A 23516-nucleotide genomic window follows, 5' to 3' on the forward strand; every position below is an offset into this window, starting at 1 on the left:
TCAGATTTAATTATTTACAATTTTTAAAATTTTATAACTAATCGTAAATATAAAATATAATTAACCTTGGTATTTGGTGTATGACTGGAGATGATCTAAAAGTTTAAAAACCATAAGAAATATAAGTTATAATTTTATAGTTCAAAAATCACAGGTATAAAAAATGATATATGAATAAATTTAAAAATATTTTGAAAATAAATAAATTGTGGGAGTATCAAATAATATGATTAATAATTTCTTAAGTTTGAGACATTATATTATAAATATTATAAAGTGTGACATAATAAACTTCTACAAAATTGCAAGGAAGTCTTATTCTTATAAACAAATTCTCAATTTTAAGTACTTCTTCCGTCCCACAAAATTATACAATCTTTCCTTTTTAGTCCGTATAAAAAAACTCTTTTTTTTCTAAAGAGGTGGGATTCAATCTCCACTAACTGTTAATTATTACCTAAAAATTTAATTTTAACTAATTATTGGTTTAAAATACATTTAATCATAATATTTAAATAACTTATAAATATCAGAATTAAGAAAAATAATACTCAAAGAAGAATATTTCAATATTAAAAATATAATATCATATTTTGATATTATCAATTAATTAATTATATATACATATTATTGTAATATTATTTCATAAATAAATATAATTATTATATATATACTGATTAGTGTATATATTGTAGTATTATGTCACAATATACTTACTAGATATATATTCTAAGTACTATACATTCATATGTTGTTTTGTGTTATATTCATTTATTAAGTTATAGAAAAAAAATATAATTGGGACAAGATGAATTTTGATTTTTAAGCAAATTATTGGAGTGCAAAATTAATGAGTCCTTAATTTTTACCAATTATATCCTTCTTTCACTCAATTATTTTTTTATTATTACTCCTATCTTATTAAGTCAATCGATTTTCAATTCAATTTTATAATTAGTTTCATAATTTTGAAATTTAAATAAATTTTATATTTAATTGAATAATTTGATATTCAAATGGTGGATCCATACCTAGTTGAAATAATTGGATTTTTTATTGATTTTATATTGAATTGGTAATTTCAATTAACCTTAAATTTGTTTGAAAAAATACAAAATTTTAAAAATTAAATCAAAAACACTATTATTAAGATTATATACTAAAGTATAATATAAATAGAAATAAAGTAGCAGCAGTAAAAAAAGTTGAGTGGCAAAATACATCAAAAAAAAGAATGGAACAAGTGATTTATAAAGAAAGGTTAATATTGTCAACTAAATTAAGCATTAAATGAAACAATTATTTTATTAATATCTAAAAACACCAATATTTACTAAAATGCCATTTATGGCCAACCACATTATGGTCACATAGACTTACCCTTCAATAAAACAACTAGCAAACCTCTGATATAAACACCAAAAATATTTAAGAGACAAAACAACACTCCACACACTATTAAGATCTACCTAGACCGGGGGCACCCTGAGAAATCAAAACAAAGGAAACATACCCGTGAGGACACGCTTGCCATACTCGACCCATCTAAGAGTGTGTTGCAGCAGATTTCGAGAAAGACTGGGGATCTAAATTCAGATTCTGCTTCTTCCCCTTATGTTATGATTCTCGGTTCTAGCCGTTCTCTTACGTCTTTCAAATTTTCAACCATTTATCCTGGTGGAAAGGAAAGTTTGGGCTCCACCCATGTATCCAAGTGCCCAAGCACCACAATAACCTTTTTCTCCGATCTCTCAGTTCGTTTTAAAACCTTGGAATGTGATCTATTTTATTATATTCCAAGTAGACCAAGATATTACATAAATCATGAACTTCTTAAAGAGTGTGCTTTAAGTATAAGAGAAAGCAATCCAATGGTTGGAATGGTAGACAAGCTCACGTATCAAATATATATAAATGTTACACACTATATTTAGTTTGTTAATATACTTCTCTTAAATTTGGCTTGTTCCAACATTAACTAAATTCTGGTTTTGAGATCGACTCTAAAAATACACTTCGATCATAAAATTGAAATCAATTACTCTACTTCATTATAACATAGATGTATCATGTATGTCATTGTTACATTGAAATTAGTAGACATTGTTTCATACAAATTTCTTAACATTAGTTTTGATATATGGAACGTTGGAAAATAATTTGTTATAAGAGACTAGATGGGAACCAATGTTTTTGAAATATTTTAAGTTGACAATTGTGATTTGAAATGCATTGCAGAAACTTTTCATTTTCAAGTTTATGAATGATTTCGATCTGAATCCACAAATATAGTTGAATTTGGGAGGGGGCAAAATTTGTTGTCTCTTGTCTGTTGTCTATTTCTATTGTCATCTGTCATTTACTATTTGGACCACTCCATCGACAACACATGCCAACTTTAAAAGTTCAAGTTTTAGTCAATTGGGCCAAGTCCATTTCTTACCTATCTACTCTAGTTTTTGTATATTTTTATTTTGTAATTCTGTCTCTTCACAAAAGAGCTATCTACATTATGATGCGTATGATACACAAAAAAAAGATTACGAATGTAGATGATACTATCATACATAGTTAATATTTGATGATAATTTCGAATAGATAAGATAAAGAAGAATTTTAATTTTGATTATGAGAAGACGAATAAAATGTATCCATACATATAATTAATTACTAAATTATGTTTATAAATTTTAGTAATGAAGTTATAGATAAGAACATTTATCGTGTTTATGTGGACACTTCAAATGGGCGACACATGTAGAGCAACTGTTTTTTGAAATCATATCAACTAAATTGATTTAATTTTTTTAATATAAAATAAAATATATAATTGTTGTATTCTATTTCATTACCTGCTTTTTCACTTTTTATTTTTCCTTCTTTATATTTTTATTTTTTATTTTGGTTCAAATTAGTTGGAACGGAGGAAGTATTATATAATATCCTAGGTCATTATAAACGCATCAAATTCTATACAAACATACTTTTTTTTTTTGGATTTGATCACATGTGTTTAGATCCCGTGGTTGGCAAAATCAGATTAATCGAGTTCTACCAGATTTGCAGAATAATGCCGAAAATCTCCTAATGAGTGTTGAGGTTTGAACTCATAACCTTAACGTTACCGCATCTTTGCACTGCCAACTATACTATTATAGTTGGTATGGAAACATACACTTTGATAATATAGTAAATAAGTACAAGTGATTTTTTTATTGTTCTAACAAAATGTTTGCAGAGCACATGATGATGATATTAGAGAAATAACAAAAGTAAATATGTAATAAATAGGACAACCAAGCAAGGGAAAAAAGCCATTATACATGTAAAGTCACTATCTTAAATATGGTTGGGTTGGGCCAATGGTCCCAAAGGTTTGCACTTGAGAATGAAGCCTTGATTGACGGCCTGCTTTTTGCCCCCCTTATCTTCACACTTTCACTAAATGCAAGGCCGTATCACACTTCCACATTGTGGGCCCACTCTAATTTCTTATCGCACTACCAATTTACCAATCCCTCGCTAAAACCCTAAAAATCGGCTTGTAACATGTTTACCGATGACGATTAAGTGCGCGTCGATAAGCTAACTGTGCGTTGGTTTTGGTGGGAAAAATTGCTATTGAGTTTTTACTGACAAACTACGGGGAAATTGAAATTTATTACTCGCTCTGTTGCATTCTTTGTTAATAGAGTCATTTTTTTTTATTTCATAATATTTTGAGATAATTGAGTTATTTCTATTTTAGCTTTCTTGTTTAAACATTATTATTTCTTTATATTTCTTATTTTATTCTCTTTTCATTCAATATATTGAACTTCTCTTTCTTAATTTTTGTGTGAAAAAAAAAGAAATGAATGCAATTACTGGAACTGCGTGCAATTTTTTCTCGGCCCAAAGCCCAAATTCCTTCATTTTTAAGCTGTTGGGACCGTTTTACATTTAGAATTGTTTTCGGCAATGTCATTAATATAATTGTAATATTTATTCAGTATATTACAACAAGAGAAAAAGACCTATCGGTGAATGTGGAGCCTCCCAACATGGGAAATTTTGTTGTAAATTTGATTCATAAAAATATAATGAAACAATATTGGATATTGAGCTTTACATAAAATATTTTTTAAACAATAAAAATTTAACTATAACTAATAATTAATTATTCATGTCTCAATTTGCTTGCTTCATATTCATATCTCAAAGAATAAATACATATCAATAATTTAGTATAGTTACATTAATTTAACAAAAAAGTAAATCAATTTAATTAAACAACAAATAGTACTTTAGTGGTGTATGTTATCAATTAATATAATGGTGACATAGTTTGTTAAACAATTTATAAACAATAATAATGAACTTATAAGATTAAATTAATGAGTTTTTGGAATATTTGCAAAATCATGATAGCACCTCTAATTATGTCCAAAATCGCAGTTGGGCCCACTGTCCTCATCTCACATAGTCCCTACTTGCAATCAAACAAAATTCCCCAAAATTTCCCACTGTCAGTGGTCACGAAAGTGATGGAAATATACAGATTTAATTTTGTTACACGAATACTGGCCCATGCCTATTGAATCCTCTTACATGCATATACTTGTACTAACATTTATGTGCAATCTCCTCAATAGTCAAAATACTCCATGTATCCCCCAAAAAAATGTCCATTTTTTGAAATTTGTCTGTCCACCCAAATTAGTGCATTAATATTTTTGGAAACTTATTCACTATATATTACTCCTACATTACTAATTATATGAGTATTATTATCTGCTAATACTATTTTAATTTATTTTTTCTTTTTCTTTTTTATATTTTATTAATTTTATATTAAAATTATTGTCATCCTTAATATTTCTAATTTTAAGGGACAAACGAATGTTATTCAACGCGGTCCGACCAGGAGAGAGAAAAAATAAATAAAGTGAAAGAAAGGATTGGGTCAATCTAACAATGAATTTAATTGGAGAAATGGGCTGAATATTTTGTAACATTTAAGAATATGGGTTTGTGTTGGGCCGAAAAAATTACAAAAGAAGATGGGTTTGTGTTGGGCTGTAGATTATAAAAAAAGGAGAGAGAATAAGGAGTTGGGCCAAATTTGAATATTAGTAATTGTTTTCTAAGAATTTAAAACCATAATAAATTGATAATAAGTAAATATATAGTCCGATAAATATTATAATTGTTACAAATGAATACTTCCTCGAGTCCCATGAAATTACTGTTTAATTGTTTTAAAAATGTTCCAAATTTAGATTTAAAAAAAATATTCAACTGTCTTAAAAGTTTCATCTACTAATATAGCATTATTTAATGTATTTCAAAATATGGCAAACTAGAACAATTACATATGAATTACATTTTCCGCAAAACATTAAATGTATTCTATTATTCTATATATGTGAGAAACACTGAAAATCGACTATATTGATGTGACAGAGGGGCTAACGTTCATTCTCGATTTTCAGTATCTATTCTCTCTCCGTTCCAATAAAGCTGAAACATTTTTTTCGGACACGGAGATTAAGAAATTATATTAAATAGATTAAATAAAAATACAATAAAATAGAATAGAAAATAAAGTAATAGAGATAAGAGAGAGTGAAATATGAGTTTAAATTAAATAAGAGAAAATAAAATAGTAATGATGATTAAATGCAATGTTTTATATATATGTCTTAAAGAAACATAGGTTAATCTAAAACAGAATACGACTCAAATAACCTTGGAAATTGAGACGAGAAGTAAGAAATAGGTGTAGCTAGTTAGTTGCCATAAGCCGTTTAATTAATTATATGCAAAGAGACAGAAACCTAAAACTGCCTTCGGAGGCATGAAGGGTTGCCTTAATTGTTAATACCACTACTATTTTTATAGTTACATGTGCTAACATGTTGCACTTTTCCCAACTGCCAAACATTATTTTAAGCTATATATAAACTACATTAAGTGTATTTTATACTATCGTTAATATAGTAGTACAAAATGATAATACTGTATTATACCGCTTAATTTGTACAGCTATTGTTTTTACAAGTTAAAGCAGGCACTGATTCAAAGCCACAGACTGTCCAATAAAAGATTATTCCTTCTTTTAAATTAATTTCAAAAGGACAATGCTTAATTTTTTTAGTATCATATTCTATTATAATTTGTTTTTATACGGGTAATAAATTGTGAAAAAGTTTGATTGGCAGACCAAATTAATTTGAACGACATGAATATTTTTCGCAGACAGAGAAAGTATATCATAACGACGATCGCAAAAAATCAGGCTGGATTTGTGCGCGGACCTATAAACCCTTTAACCTAAACAAGCAAGCACATACAATTAACTAAATGCTGAATAATATGTAAAAACTAATTAAATTCATACAATTTGATCATCTTCATTGTGATGTGACGACACTCTAACACGTGAAAAATACAACTTTTACGTACCAATTTAATATAAAACTATAATTAGACTGATGGGTAAACGAATTATTCGAATAACAACAAATAATATACCTTAGTAGTACTAATTAATTATGGAGTTAAGCAGGAGAATTGGAGAATAAAAAGAGGATCTCCGTAGCTTATGGAGGCGACTCACATGCGAAGTATTTTTAAATTAGTATTAATATGTTTTTAATATTAATGGATGGACCCCAAATGAGTTTGCTTTTTGTACGGCAATGATATTGTTTTATGTTTGAATGGGTTGAAAGATTTCATCAGATCTCCAACTTTTTCTCCGACCAACTACTTATGGTCAGTCAATTCTCATAACCTTTAATCTTTAGGCTTTTCACTATTATTAATTTATTTCAACCGATGAAAAAGGTTTCTTGATTAAGACCAAAGTAATATAGTACTTCGTACTAGCATTCTTAATCATAAATAATTTATTAACAATTTCTTAAAATCCGTATCAAATTAAATGAGATTATAAATGATGGACGGAGGGAGCAGAGGGGGCGTAAAGGTGGACTCACGAATATTTGATTTTAAGAGGAAAACATGTACTTTAAATATTAAATTGAGTGATTGTAATAGTTGAAACAAAAAGCATATTTTGAGGTGTATGTATTCTATTTTTAAGTGTTATGAGAATAAACGAATTTTTGTTATATTATTTTATTTTTTAATTAAATTAAATAAGATAGTCCATGATCATTTAAGATTTTTTTTATTGAGACTCCTTATAAAAAATAATTATAGGGAATTAGATTATCTACAGTGGACGGTTACAATATCTAGTACTCCATTAAGTATATTTTCAATCATAATAAATAGTTTTACACAACTGTAGCAAGAAAATTCTAATATGTAGGAAAAATATAAGAGTGAATTTTTTACAAAATCGCCTAATGTTTCCTCTGATACAACTAAAGGGAATAGATCAATGAAGTATAAATTCCAACACCCTAGAATATATCGAGATGTTGTAGACCAATTTTACGCATTCAATTTAATATTTCTAGGGTCAAATTGTAAGCTGAGAAACAAAGGATAAAACCCAAATCATGTTTACTAATAATAGCGGAAAATAGCTTTGATTAGCAATTCAAAGATATTTTGTACTCTTATTGCAGTACCCGCCCGCTATTAAGTAATCGTCTGATGCAACTTTGTATTATTATTTTTGTTTTTGGTAATTGCAAAGCCACTGATTTATAGGTATCTTAATGGATGAGAGCACTGATTTGTAGGATGTGACACTTAGCCCAAAAATTTAAAACTGTTCCATACTAATGGATGAGAGCACTGATTTATAGGCATCTCAATGTATGGGACAGTTGATCCAATGATTTAAAACTACTGCATACCCAAAGACATGGATTGATCACCTGACCATTTGGTTAAGGATGAAAGAGTCTCATGTCACTCGACCACATTCATTGGAGAGACTTCTTCCACTTTTTATGTCCCATAATAGCAAATTTCTATTTCCGATAGCTTTATTTTTTAATAAGGTGGAACTCATTCTCTATTAAAATACCCCAATTACTTTATTTTTCTATTTTTATTTTACTTTACCAATTTTACATCAAAATTCAAAATACATATTATTCTAAAATTTCAATTTTTATAGAACAGGGTGGATATATTATTTAAGCGTAGCTAAAAATAAGTACATGTACCGAATCACAGAGTAATAATTACTACTCTCTCTCTCCCATAGTAAATGATGAAAAAAATCAACTATTGATATGAGAAATTAATAACAAAAGAACATATGAGTTTAGCTACTCCTAAATCACAATTCTAAATCTTTTTACAAAAGAGACAGGTAAAAAAACGAAAGTAATTATACACAGCACAAAGCAACAACTAGACCATTGACTTGTGTCATTTGTTGGTTTGACTTTGATCTTCGAATCTTGAGTACTTGACCTCTTTTTAGCCATTTTACTATGAAAACTTTGGAAACAGGTTATACAATCAATTGATAGAAATATAGACGAAAGCTTGCTTAATTCGTCTAATTAACCCATAAAGTCATGTAAATTCCATCTTTGTAAACAGCCCTCTAATGTACCTTTTTTTTTTCTTCTCCTATAAGTTCCTATTAGACTTAAATAATGTTGTCTATTCTCATTGCATCCATATTGGATAATTTTCCACACAATTTTATTATAAAAGTTGATAAAGTATAATAAAAATATAAAGAACAGTTGGTTATAGTAGTGTTAATGAGAAATGATCGCAACTAATTTTTATGGACAATCCATGGAAAAAATGAATATTGATCATGGAATTAGTAGCGGATGTACATGAGTACAAGAGGTAAATCCGTGTCCAAAAATTATTCATTTAATATTCATCTTTTAACATTGATAAGTTAATGGCCAGCGGTAGATTCTATGCAACTTAATGAAGGGGTCATAGTTAATTCATTCATAAAATTACTTTGGTGCATTTGTTTTGTTGTCATTCGAGTTTTTATATATATTGCATTTAAAACTCCTAATTCAACTAATAGTCTCTCCTGTAAAATAATTTTTTATTGTTTGTATTTTAATTTTTTTTTCTCAGTTATTTTGCAAAACATGTTAATTATTATCTTCTCCTTTTTAATAAAATATGTGAAATTTAATATTGTTAGAAATATTTTACACTATTTCATGATTTTTATTTTTACATTTTTCTTATCTTGAATGTTATTTTAGTCAATTTAGTATTAAATAAGACATCATCTTAATATCTCTTGCATTAAACTTTTTCTCTTATCTCTTATTATCTCTACACAAATTTGCATTCTCTCTTTTTTTTTTCTCAATTTAGTAGTATTAAATGAGACATCATCTTAATATCTCTTGCATTAAATTTTTTTCTCTTATCTCTTATTATCTCTACACAAATTTGCATTCTCTCTTTTCTTTCTCAATTTAGTATTAAATGAGACATCATCTTAATATCTCTTGCATTAAATTTTTTCTCTTATCTCTTATTATCTCTACACAAGTTTGCATTCTCTCTTTTCTTTCTATCTCCCTTACACACACACGAAATATGTTTCGTTCCATTAGTGTTGAGTTGTGATCGTCCAATTACGTTTGAGTTATTTTTTTTAATTTTCGGATTATTTGTAAAATATTTTAATTGTCTTTCCCATGCATTCAAATTTTTTCATCTTTTTCTGTTTTTGGAGTACATTTTAATTTTTTAAAAACATTTGGAACTGTATTAAATACTTATAGAAATATACTTTTTCATATAATACATACACTAAAAATCTAATACTTCGTTTTCTTATATACAACAAAATTCTTTAACGATAAAATAAAGACATAAATGTGGTTGAGAAAACATAGTAGTAGTAGTACTAAAGAGAAGATAAAAGGCCAGTCGGATTTTACAACATGAATTCACTAATAATATATCACACTCGAAACGAAAATCATAGATCCGCTACTGCATGGACCGAGGGGTATTAAAATTCATATCATTCATACATGACACTCCTTGTGGCCAAAGTGAGCACAAGAAGTAATTGTGTCGTTATTACACGGATCGAAAACATAAAGACAATTGAAATGTAAAAAAGATAACAATAACAACATGACTAGTCATGCTTCGAGTGTCCAATTCCCGGGCTACGTCCGGGAGTGGTTGGTCGAAAGGTATCAACGTAACCTCCATCATCAACGGTAACTCTACTATCTCTCTCAGATGGGCTTTGCACACTCTCATTGCCCCTCCCTTCAGCCGCCAAAACTCGTGCTTGGCTACCAAGAACTTGGTTTGATAGGAGAACAATGAGGAACATTGCTACCAAAAAACAAGAAGGGCTAGTTTTGGTTGCCATGGCTAGAAGAGAGAGGATGAGAAGCTAGCTAACGTTTGAATTTGTGTGTGAAGATAACTTCATGAAGATGGGGTATTTATAGTGAAAAAAGTTGAAGAGTGCATGTGATGGAGATTCCTTTGTATAAATGCAATTTGCAAAAAATTATTAAAGAATTAAACTTACACTGCTAGCATGCTCTCGGCCCAAAATAGTATTTTTACTTAAATCTTTTTTTTTTTCTATTAGAACTCACGAGTTTGGAATCTTAAATCACTTCGTATTTTCCTAATTTGTTATCGTTCTAGTATTAAACGAGACAAAAGAAAAGGTTACAAAATAGAACTAAAACGGTACAAGACAGGGTGCGTTATAATGTTAACTTTTCTTAACTTGCTAACTCATCAACACAGTGTATTAAAAATGTCAATACGATCACATTAAATAATCAACACAGTGCATTAAAATATCAACTAAGTTTATGCTGACATTCACTGTCATCGTATTAATATTTTTAATACACTGCATTGATGAGTTAGCAGAGTTAACAACTTAAGAAAGTTAGCAACAGATTACACCTCGTACAAATATATATAGAAAACTCAATACTTGAAAAATAAATTGAAAATTTGTCTAAAACTTGAAAAGGTTCTATTTTAGGGTCAAGGTTATCTCAATATTTGAAAATGTATTTCTTTCTCAATGTTTTCCACATGAGATAGAAAGAAAAAGAAAAAGAAAACACAGAAAAGAAAAAGTGGAGAACAACAATAAATTTGTCATGCCAAAAATAAAAATGTAGATAGTAGGCTTGCTTCCACATTTATTGTGAAACAATAGAAAAACATGACACAATCAATTAGACTTCTCTTTGTGCATGCAACAAAAATAACCCACTCATCTCTGTCTTCTGTATGTTGGCTATCAAAAATAATTATCATCCTATTGATATGATACAGTGATGTCCAATCTTAGTTTTGTACAAATTCTTACAAGACACGCACCTACGCAAGTTCAAATTCATTCATTAGAAAAAAATTATTCCTATGTTTTTAGTGAGAGGATCACGTGTACGTCAATAAGTTTTATGTTGATTTGATGATACATTATTATTAAATTCAATCTCTTTATTATGATCTTTGCCATACCTCTTACTCTTTATTGAAATGCGAATCAAGCGTCAATGCTAAAATTGTCAAAAAGTATTTTAAAAAATCTCAAAATTATCATATAGTACTAATATTATTGTCAACTTAAGTACTCAAAATAACGTCCACTTACTAAGAACAAAACTAACAATCAATTGCGTTTTGGCTAGATTAGCGAGTAAATCATCATTCTAATTAATCATATTAATGAGTTGATTATTGTTCTAACTAAAATAATAAAAAAATACTTCACTACCTAAAAATAATTAATTAGGTTAAAATAATTAATTAGAATGTATTTAACTAACTAATTAATTAAAATGAATGCAATTGACTGTTACATTTTGACGAAACTAGTAATTGTAAATCAAAACATACTCTTTGGAACTTAAAACTAAAATTCTTAAATGTATATGACATAATTTTCAAACTAACACTGTTAAATGTATATGACAAAATTTTCGAACTAACACTGTTAAACACTTAAATGTAGGCCTGTCAAAATGGATATCGGGTATTGGATACCCGATATCCGAACCCGAAAATATCGGGTAATTGGATACCCGAAACCCGAAAAATCGGGTTTCGGATCGGGTTCGGATATTGAGAATTTTGGATTTTCGGGTATCGGGTAACCCGATACCCGATCGGGTATACCCGAATTATTCGATTTTTTTTAAAAAAATCACAAATTATAAATTTATTTTGAGGTTATATATCCTTTGACCAGTTTAGTGCTTACCTTTGCTAAATATGATAATTAGATAAATGTTTAGGCCATTTAAATATTTTTAAAACTATTTTATATATGCATATGCTCTTCAAGTTCAATTATGAAAAATTAAGCCATATCAAATTAACTATAAGAGTTTTGATGTTTTGAGATGCCATATAGTTCTATAAACACTAATCGTGATATGATTCAATATATTTTTGCTTATATATGGCATGGTTATGGTTTTCAAGTTTTTTTTTTATATTTGAATTAATTTAATTATAGTAAATTCATGTTCTATTTTTTAAAACAAGATATGATTAGTATTCGGTAATTACTGTAGTACTCCATTTGCATATATTAATAATCAAGATTCAAATAGCATCGCAACACAAAATTTGAAACAATCAAATTAAATACGTAAAATCTTACCAATCCAGTCATATCATTATTGGGGAGTAATGAATCAATTGTTAAATATTCAATTAAGTCTTACGGGAAATTATTGGCTGGAATAATTATTTAATCAATAAACAAGTCCAATGATTATAGTTAATTTTATTTAAAAAAAATTAATAATCAAAATCACAATCGGGACTGGATACCCGATTTTTCGGGACTGGATACCCGAGTCGGGTATCCGGGTACCCAAATCAATTCGGGTCGGGTATCGGGTATTGGATTTTATGAATTTCGGGATCGGGTACCCGAAAATTTCGGATCGGGTATCCGCGGATACCCGATTTGACAAGCCTACTTAAATGTATATGGCAAAATTTTCTTCTTTTGAAAAATATAGATGACCAATTTTGGAATTTAGTCTTAAATTTATAATAGTCAACTTAATTAGCTTAATTTTGGAGTGTAATTTTTGATCCTTGAATTTCACTTTTATCACTTAATAGTTTATTGTTAAAGTCATAGAAATAAAATGTAAGAATTCAAAAATCTCATCCACTGTTACGAAATACTGTATATTTTTCAACTTCATTTTTGTAGATAAATTCTAGATTTAATAATGATAACACTCTAAAGTCTAACCACACCACATGTCTTGATTCTCCACGACTCGAGCCCGACACACCAACTACAGCCCAATCAAGGACGCAACACTCCACTTCCAAATTTTTAAGATTACGTTTAGATAAGATTTACCTTTCTCTTACGTATATCTCCTTTGCTTTTCGTAATGTTTTTCCTCTCTAATTAGGTATTCTTTCATTAATAATTTATTTCATGAGTAGAATTTATAAGAGCTTCCAAAAGTTAGGCCCTATAAAAATATACAGTCCACTCTTGATATGTTTTGATCATATATTGCTTGAATTCATCTTGATGATGTCTATATTCTTTTATTTGATATTTTGATATTTTGACCATTCCATTGAGAATGTGTTGAAAAGAGACTTGAGATAGATCTGAAATACAAAGTGCTAATGTGGGAGTTGAAATGGAAGACAAAAAAGGCCTACCCATCGCAACTATTGAACACATCGACCCGTTCGGATTACTCTAGATTAATTCACACAATAACCCAACAGTAGCATGCATTTTTTTTTAGTTTTTTCAGGTGCTTGATGTGCTTGGTTTTTTCTTGAGTTTTGAGGGTAGATTTTGCTCATATTTGACCAAAAAATGACATGATTACAGATTACATCTTGTACTCTACCATATTGGCCTTTTGACCATTTTATGTGAGATATGTAAGAAAAGAATTTAAATAGATGAAAAAGGGACGAGAAAGTAGACCCTGGAACGTTTCTGCCCAACTGGAGGTCCCAATGACTTACTGGGTGCACACCAGCTACTCGTTGAAATTTGTAACGACTCTATTTCAGCCCTAGGCATAAAAGGCCTAGGCACATTTTTCAAGACATTCTCCATCCTCCATATTGTCAGAATTTCATCCAAGAGCTAGATGAAGGCCATTGTGAAGACATTGATCATCAAGACGAGGGATTATTGCCGTACATTTCATCTATGGGATATTAGTATCTCTTATGTTACCTTTGATTATATATGTGATATTATTCCAAACATGAGTAGCTAAACACTTCGGTAGAGTTTGGTTGGAGAAAACATTGAAGAACACATGTTTTATTAATTGATTTGAACATTTTACTTAGCTCTTGTGAAGGGCTTGGGTTATAGGAACTAAAGGAGTTAGATTCGAGGTATTGGAGTTAGACATCGATACTATTTTTAACGACAATCACCATACATATAATTAATTTCTATCACTTATCCTTGAATTATTTTCTCATGTTAGCCATCTCTTTTGCACACTTCTATTGTCAATGTCGCATCTGTTTTCGGCGATACTGTATCTCATATCGATTTTTAGGCCTTACATCATAACCTTCTGACTCCGTCACTGAACCAATACCTCCTCAACTTAGAATTTATTAAAACTAAAATGGCCAAGAAAGTCTCTAAAATTTGAACCTTATATCTTAATTTCTATGTAAGACCTTGATTCACATTTCTCAAAGGGTTTGTTATCTATTTCAATTTGACCTTACGAATCAATATTAATTGCAACATGATGTGATATAAATGTTTGACTTAATTATTTTTATAGAAAGAAGTGAAGAATTGTACGTAAAGTGTACATACGAATGTATCTGAATTTGACATGCGATGAACCTAACCTGGAATCATGAGTATATACATTGTTTATGGCATACAAATGCACCGATTACCTCAACTAATTCAAACAACTCATTGTTACAATCTTATTCCTATCACATGAAACACATGAAAATATAATAAATTATGTAAAGAAAGTTAAAAGAGTGGATTAAAAAAATCTTTGGACAATATAGTTTGCACATTTCTTTACATAATGAAAAAAATATGAGTATCATAAAAAGTCTTTGAAGAACATTTGAGATACTTTTGTATCATTTACAATTTTTTGGCTTTTTCCCCCCTTTTTAGTTATGAAAGATAGTTTAGTATTTATATTTCTATTTTATTTTTTCTCTTTACTTTTCCATTTTGCTTCTCTTTTTTATTACTCCCTCCGTCCCGGCTAAGATGACACATTCCTTGGCCGGCACGGGATTTTAGGAGTTATTGGTTAATGTGTTTAATTGGAGAGAGAAAATGTGGGTGTAGTTATTAAAATAGAGAAAAAAAGAAAGATGAATATTCTAATAGGAGTGAGAAAAAGTGGTTGAGTGTATTAATTGGAGAGAAAGTTTCCAAAAAAGGAAATGTGTCATCTTAAGTGGGACGGATGAAGTAGTATTTATTTAGGTTTTTCTTCATTTCTTTCATTACTCATTTATATATTCTCAATTTAGTTTAACATAAATATTCAATGCACATCATGAAATTAAACAAATTTTTGTTTTAAAAATAAATATAAAATGATAGATGATAATTTAAATTTACTAAGTTTTTTAATAGGAATATGTTTCTGGACAAAATTGAAACCGATGTGCTTAAATAAATATTACTACTATTACTATACGAGGAGAAAACATTCCAAGACACATCATAAGAAAATTATCTAAGAATAATGTGATATTATAACTAAGAATAATGTGATTATAACTAACGAAAAATTATATTTTTATGTACTATCTTGTCAAAAAGTGCATGGACAGATTATATATAGTGTAATATTTTTTGTTTTAGTTTCTAAATATGAAAATTTTCTATTTTTAAGAAATGGATCAAGAATTTTTTTTGTTTCATATTATTTAGAATCCATTTTTTGTAATTCACTTAAAGTTATTTTTTTTAAAAATGAAATGAACACAAGCCAGCTGTTACAAGCAGGTTCATCGACTTGCAACTTCCCATGCAACCCCAACCGTTCAATTAAAGCAAGGAGCACACCTTCTTATATAAATAATTATACTACTACTACTACTTAACACTTTTCACATACACACAACACAACAATGGTGGAACTACTTTCCCTGATACTCTGCTGTGACAGAGGGGCAGCCAGGGCTACCAAAAAATGTAAGTTGCATGCTTCTATCAAAATGAACGGCCGTCATTTGAACAAATAAAATAATATTTAATATTTAATCAAATACAATCGAGAAACTGTTTTAATAGTATTAGGTACCTACTTCAGCACATGCATTCATGAACTGAATCTCACAGCGCCGCCACTTCGACAGCATCCGAGCTCTTTAGGAAATGGAGTACCACTTTAACAACCTAGACTGCATAATTTGGGACACTTTGACCCGGCACGAGTTTTAAAAAATTTAATGAAAAGTGAATTGAAAAGTTGGTGGGACGTGGATACTACTTTTAAAGTATTAGTTTTATAATAAAATGTGAGTATGAATGAGTTAGTGAAATATGAGGTCCACTACCAAAAATAGTAAAAGTGAAGTGGGACAAATTATGTGGAACGGCCCGAAATGGAATATTGGGTCGAATTATCTGGAACGGAGGGAGTAATTAGCATGTTTGTTAGGGTAGATAACTCTTTTAAGTCTCTAGATGAGTTACTTACCCTGACAAACATGCGCTCGGTTGTATAATTGATTATCATATTTCTCCGTCTATACATGTGTGCAACAATAACTTCGTTCTATAATCACATTTTAAATGGTAAATTTAAGACCGCTTTATGCTGAACTTGAATCCAAGACCTTTGTCTCAGCCATTAACTATTCTACCATTCAATTGAGTTTCATATTGATGTTCACGTGACGTTTACCGTTTCATGCAATATATTTTTCAGTGTGTCATTTGTCATTTATCACACATGAGATTTACATTCCATCTAATTTTTTTTTAAGTCTAAACTCGGAATAAACCTCCTCCGTAGGTTCATGGTAATTAAGAGTTTTTTTTTATGCATATGATAAGTAAGAGTTAACTAACTTAATTGAAACCTCATTCACGCATATAAATTCACATACATATATGTGACCAAGGAGGTGTTGCCAGAGATTCTCTGCCATGTTTCTATGGAGAACAGAGAAAGGTTAAAAATAAAAATAAAAATAAAATTTAAAATGAAGGGCCATCCATGGTTTGAGAAAAGTGGGTAGGACAAACCAAACTAAACAAATTGTATTCATGCAATAGATCACATGTGTATGTCTGCTACAGATTTGCACATGAGATGAGCTCCATACAGCCGCCAATCGAAAATATTGCAACCTTTTTACTTCATATTTGTTGGCATCCATACACATTTGTTCAACTACATATTGTCTTTTGCAGTACTTGAAGATTCTTGTTTTTAGTATTGGCATTTGATCCTCACGTGACTAGCTAGTTCTACTTTTATTTTAAAAATATACTACTATGAAATTAGTAGGATGGTCATACTCATGCGCTAGTTGTAGTTTGTAACGTAAAAATGGTGAATATTAATTGTGATAAACCGAATGCTTTTGTATTTTTGAAGTTAGAATGAAATTTACGGTGGGAACGTGAAAACATTAGCACTTAACGTATAAATCAAATGTATTTACACTGAAAATATTTGTACCAAAGAATATTCATACACCGTAGAAATTCACAATCCTAGGACTAAAAATGGTTCTCACATTCTGACATTACGAAGGAGTTTTCAATTGAACATCTTTGATGTGAACACCGATGTTCGACATCGAGTGCAACGACATATTTGGAGGACGGTTTGTTGGGCGATGTTATTTTTAGAATACCATAGCAATATAATTGCAAGGTCACATTGTGAATTAACCTCTTTGTAGAAGTATGTTCATAATTTGGTGTTCGCTAAGAATGGAGCTGGAGCTATGTAGATGATTTTCTATTGTGAAATTTGCCATTAGATTTGTCATTATTTTTTTGGTGGATGTTTTTTGGTTCAATTGAAGATTATCTATTCAAACACTTCTTCGAATTCCTTTGTCTTCCATATTTTCTATGCTTGTTTCCACTTTATGTTGGGTTATCTTTTATGTTAAAGCTTTATTGTTGCTTACGAGAACAAGTCTTGGATAAATTGTACTCCCTCCGTTCCCTCATAGTTGAGGCGGAACTTTTCGGCACGGAGTTTAAGAAATGAATGTTGAGTGTGTTAAATAAATAGATAAAAAGTAAGAAAGAGAAAAAAGGTAGAGAGAATAAAGTAAAAAGTGAATAAAGTAGAGAGAGTAAAGTAAGAGAGAATAAAAAGTTACTATATATGGAAATGACTCAACTATGAGGGAACTTCCCGAAATGGAAAAATGACTCAACTATGAAGGAACGGAGGGAGTATCAGTCTCTCTCTATATACATTATAGGAGGGACTTGGATCCCCTGTAGGGGAGGAATCACAGTAGGAGTGTTGTGCATTCCCATAATTTCTTTTTTTTTAAAATTATATTTTAATATTGTATTTTATAAATAAATTATTAGGGTCGGAATGCACAACACCTTCTATGATTCCTCCACAGCGAGGATCCAAATTATCCAATTCCATATAGGAGTGGGATCATATTGCTCATAAGTCATATTTATGGGACATTAATATCCCTCACATTTTTCATTGTGACAGTCTTATGTCTCGCATGTATCAATGTATGGCTAAGATTAAGACGTGTATAGTAGGTAAATACATTGCTACATGTGAGATGCATGGAAAAACAAAACATTGCAGACGCATTGATGAAAAATATGAGGGTATTATCATCCCTAAAGAATTTGATGTTTTAAGGTAGGTAACGACAATGAAGACATAGAGGGAGAGGGTTTGAAAGAGATATGGTGAAGGCGATTATTTTAGCCATCAGAGTCCGACGATACTACAATCACTCAAGGAGCTAACTATTCAAGCGATTATTGCCATAAAACAAGAAAGAAAAAAGAATGATTTGAATGTTAGGAACTTATATGCAATTTCACAAATGTAAGATCATTATTTTTACATCGATCATATGCAAAACAACATACGTTTAGAGAGTAAATCTAACTTTTCAAAATAATTAAAAACTTAAAAAAAAAAAAAAAAAGAAATTCGAGAGAAAACTCTCAAAGTTAGGAACATCAATCATGATTAAGCCTTTTAAAATCTCTAACATTTTACGGTTGGAAAGAGGAAAACTAGACCATAACATGAAACAAAACTAAAAAATGGATCCTCTTAAATCAGTAGACAAAATAAATTTTCATTTAAGAAGAACCTTCAGTCCATGGCGGAGCCGCATTGAAAAAGGCACAACTATACCTCTAAAATAAATATTACTCCACTATAATATATTTAAATATACATACAAATAATTCATAATAATGCTAAAATCTTTATTTTCTTTACTTATTAAATCTTATGCAATTTTATACTCCATCGGTCCTATAAAAATAAGAACACTGTCCCTTTATCTCCGTCCCATAAAAATAATACATTTTCATTTATGGAATGTTCTCCTCAACTCAATATGTATATATTAATTCATTTACAACTTATCTCACTATCAGTATGAAATCATACGTAAGAATAAAATGGTGTGAACTTTTGTCCAAAACGAATAATATCATACTAATATAGAGTTCGAGTGTGCATCACCGAACCCAACAATACTGACAGTAGGATGAATCTTTACAAACGTGATTTTGATATGCTAAACTCAGGAATTACATCATATGGGAAGGCTGGCTTCAACATCATCATGTGCTAACATATGGTTGAGAATTAATTATGATATCATCAGCATCGCAAAGTGACAAAGACTGTACTAAAGAACTACACTAATTAATTATATTTTAAGAATTAACAACTATATAGCACAATCATAACTAAACAACTACCCAAAAGCAGCCATTAAAAACCAACTATAACAATATAGAATTGAGTGAACGTACATGGCCTTCAGTGAGAATTGTAATGAAACAAGTTTGACTTACTTAATTCTATAAAAGACAGCTAGAAAACAGAAATGTATAATTAAATTAAATTAAGAGCATATTCTTCAAAGAATCCCACTAGCTTAGAGATTCCTAAGATTCGCCTATTTAATAAGCGGTTAATATTTCATAATTCTAGTCAAACAGTCAAACATCCTGATATTTTTAATTTTATTTTTGTGAGCATCTTAGATAGTTTACTATGTTGTATTTTGTACTTTAGTTGTCATTAAAAGAATGTTTGTTCATGCTTACCATTCACCAATTGTCTTAGCGAGGACTATTGGTATATACTTTTGTTTGAATGCATATATAATTCAAGTGATAAGCTATTATAATTAATCTCTTTAACATTAATATTGTTGTGGTCCCTATTGGCTTCTCATGAATTTTATTAATCTCGATTAGTATGTTTTGGTAGGTATCAAGGAGGATGTTTAAGTGACCTTTCTCAGATGATTTAGTTGGCTCTCTGAAGCCATTATTTTCTATTAATTTATGAGCTAGCTGCACCTTGATGTAGACTCTTTCTTGTTTACTTCATTTTTACAAATGTGTACTCCCTCCGCCGTTCTAAGGAAGATGATTCATTCCTTGAATAGCACGTATTTTTATATAATTATATTTTATGTATTAAGTGGCGAGAATAAAATAAGAAATAATAAAAATATTTCTATTTTTAGTAATAAATCATTTTAGTTGAGACAAATTAAAAAGAAAAGTGGATCATTTTCGGTGGGATGAAGGAAGTATATAATAGTGACCAATCCTGGAATGACTGGAAAGTAATTGCAAAATAATAAAAGGATAATTGATATAGAATATAAGTAATACTACATTCGTCCAAAAAAATAAACAAAGTAGTAAATGACACCAGTTCTTATACATAATTGGTAAAGTAAGAGAGATGGATCAATGCTAAATGTGGTGAAAGTAGTATTAGTGGATTGTGGGATCCGCATTTAGAATGATGTGTAAAATTAGTATTGGTTTAAAACTTTCTATATTTAGAATTAGTCTAATTTAGGTGGACAGCCCAAAACGTAAACTTATCTATTTTTCTTGGATAGAGTGAATAGTACTTTCTCAGTCCGTTAAAAATATTTTTTATTTATTTTGGGTCGTCCACATTCTTTTTATCTTTCTTTCAATTTTTCAACTTCGTTTCTTCTTGCAGATATTTTATGTGTTGTTAATACTCATTGTCCCACTTCACTACCCAAACAGTAACTCATCAAAAGCCAACCTGCCAACATATAATAAGGCCGGCCTGCTTGTATTAAATACTATTTAACTTCATTAATATAATTCCATTTCTATAAAAATCAGAGCCCACAGAGTGCACAAAAGAAGATCTTTTTATTTTATTAGTTCAGTCACTAACAAGCACTTTTGTAAAGATAGTATCTAGGAGATGTGACATTAATCTCACATGTATTTTAAAAGCTACTTTATTCAACTCCTTGGTGTTAATAACAGGGTTGCAAGTATATTCAATTACAGTAGAAAAAAAAATAGTCATTATATATATGTAGAATTAGATCATTTAGACAAATTTTCCTATTTGGAGCTGCACTTCAATGCATTTGGAGTATTAATCACAGTTATTTTTATTGTAATTAGTAAAGTTTTAATAAAAATTTAAAATATTAATTAAAATTGCTGAACATTAAATGAATTTAACTAGGGTGGATAGTGGATACCCTACATGCATGATCCACACAACATTGGGACTCTTAAGACACACTCCTGTATACGTCCAAATTAAATCTGTATTATTAATAATAAATTGAATTTAGGATTTGATTCATTCTAGCGAGAGATTGATGAACACTAACCAAGTGACTAAAATAGAGGCACCATAGATTTAGAAGCACATAATTTTTATGCCATATTTTAATATTGTGTTGAGAAAAAATAAAGTCCAACTAATTCTGGTATCGAAAAAAGGAATCTCTTTAATATACAAAAGAATATCCTTATAAAACGTTTTCTTGTTTCCTATTCAGTGTAGATTTAAGCAAAGGACTTAAATATAGTTTAACACAGTTAATAAACACCAACATTCAACTATATCTATATGTATTATGTATGGTTAAAAATTAAAACCATCAAAATTATTCACTGAAATGCATGAAGTTGCATTAAACAAAAACTGACACTCCTTGTATTGCTAGACAAATTTAAATTACACCCTAAAACAATTACATTATCTTATACTATAAATTTTTATCCAAATACAGGAAAATACATTAACCTTGCAGTGGAAAGAGCCATGCATAAATCTATACTTGAAACATTAATTTACATGTTGACAATATCACACATGATCATGAATGCATATGAATTCTTCCTTAAGTATAATTCTTTTAGTTAATTTCCAATAGAATGGCCAACTCCGGGACTGTGACCCGGTGAGGTGGGCTGAAATCCATCCGGTTTCCCAGCCTCCACTTCTTCCATGCTATGATCTTTCGTTCCAAATGAATGCCCGACCCCAGGGCTGTTTCCCGGGGTTGTTGGCTGAAAAGTCTCGGTATGAGAAAGAGTTGATGCCACCGGAGGCCTCACTTGATGCTTTCCGTCACCTTTGTTTTCGCCCTCGTTGGCTTCTTTGAGTTGCCTTCCCTGTGTAGACTGCATTTGTAAGCAAACTAAAATTGCAAAAGCGAAAATAAAAAGGAGTTTTTGCTGAATGTTGGCCATCTAAGCTAGTGAAAATAATATTAATTGTTTGATATATTTGAAGAGAAGGAGATAGTTATTGTTTTGCTTGAATGAGAATGTTTGTTGATCATAGTCTAGTATTTATAACCCTAGAGAATTGTTGGTTGATATATCTAAACCATTGATATTGGTAATCATGGAAATCTTCAAATGTTATGCTATTATGGATGGTTGATATTCCTTCACCTTTTTCTTGAGGTTTTCCTCTTCAATCAAATAAGTATGCCATTTGTTTAATTAATTCCCTTTCATTATATCTCCATCAGTCCTTTTCAAGTCTTCCATTTAGTAGGGAGGATTTAAAATTGAAAAGCTGTACATGCAGAAAATCAATATGTGACCCCCACGTGCACTAAATTTTTTTTTTTTTTTAAAAAAACAATAGAAAATTTAAAAGTAGCATAAATATTTTGTTTGACTGGTAGCAAAAATAATAAATTAAATAGAAGATGAATGTTAACCGTTGACCAAACTTGGCCCTTGGTTGTGCTCAAATGTTGCTTTCACTTATATTTGAACAAATGAGATTAAATTAGAAGGTTTAGGTTTTTTGCAATTATAATAAAAGAAATGCGGCTGAGAGAAGGCCCACTTAGGCATGCATATATATGTACTTGTTTATGTGAATGGTTTATGTGAAAGCTTTCGGTGTAGACAAATTGAAGTGAAAACACATCTGTCTTGTGGTTTAAGCTTAATTAGGTTTATTTTTATGGCATGCTTAAGCTTTTTTGATAATCATGCAGATTCCAATAGATCACCAACCGTTTATCATAATTTTAAAATATGGCAGCCGGTTGAAGATAACCAT

Source organism: Salvia hispanica, chromosome 3, assembly GCF_029641045.1.
Source record: "Salvia hispanica isolate PSC_SH4W2 chromosome 3, Shi_PSC_v1, whole genome shotgun sequence".
Classification (NCBI taxonomy): Eukaryota; Viridiplantae; Streptophyta; class Magnoliopsida; order Lamiales; family Lamiaceae; genus Salvia; species Salvia hispanica.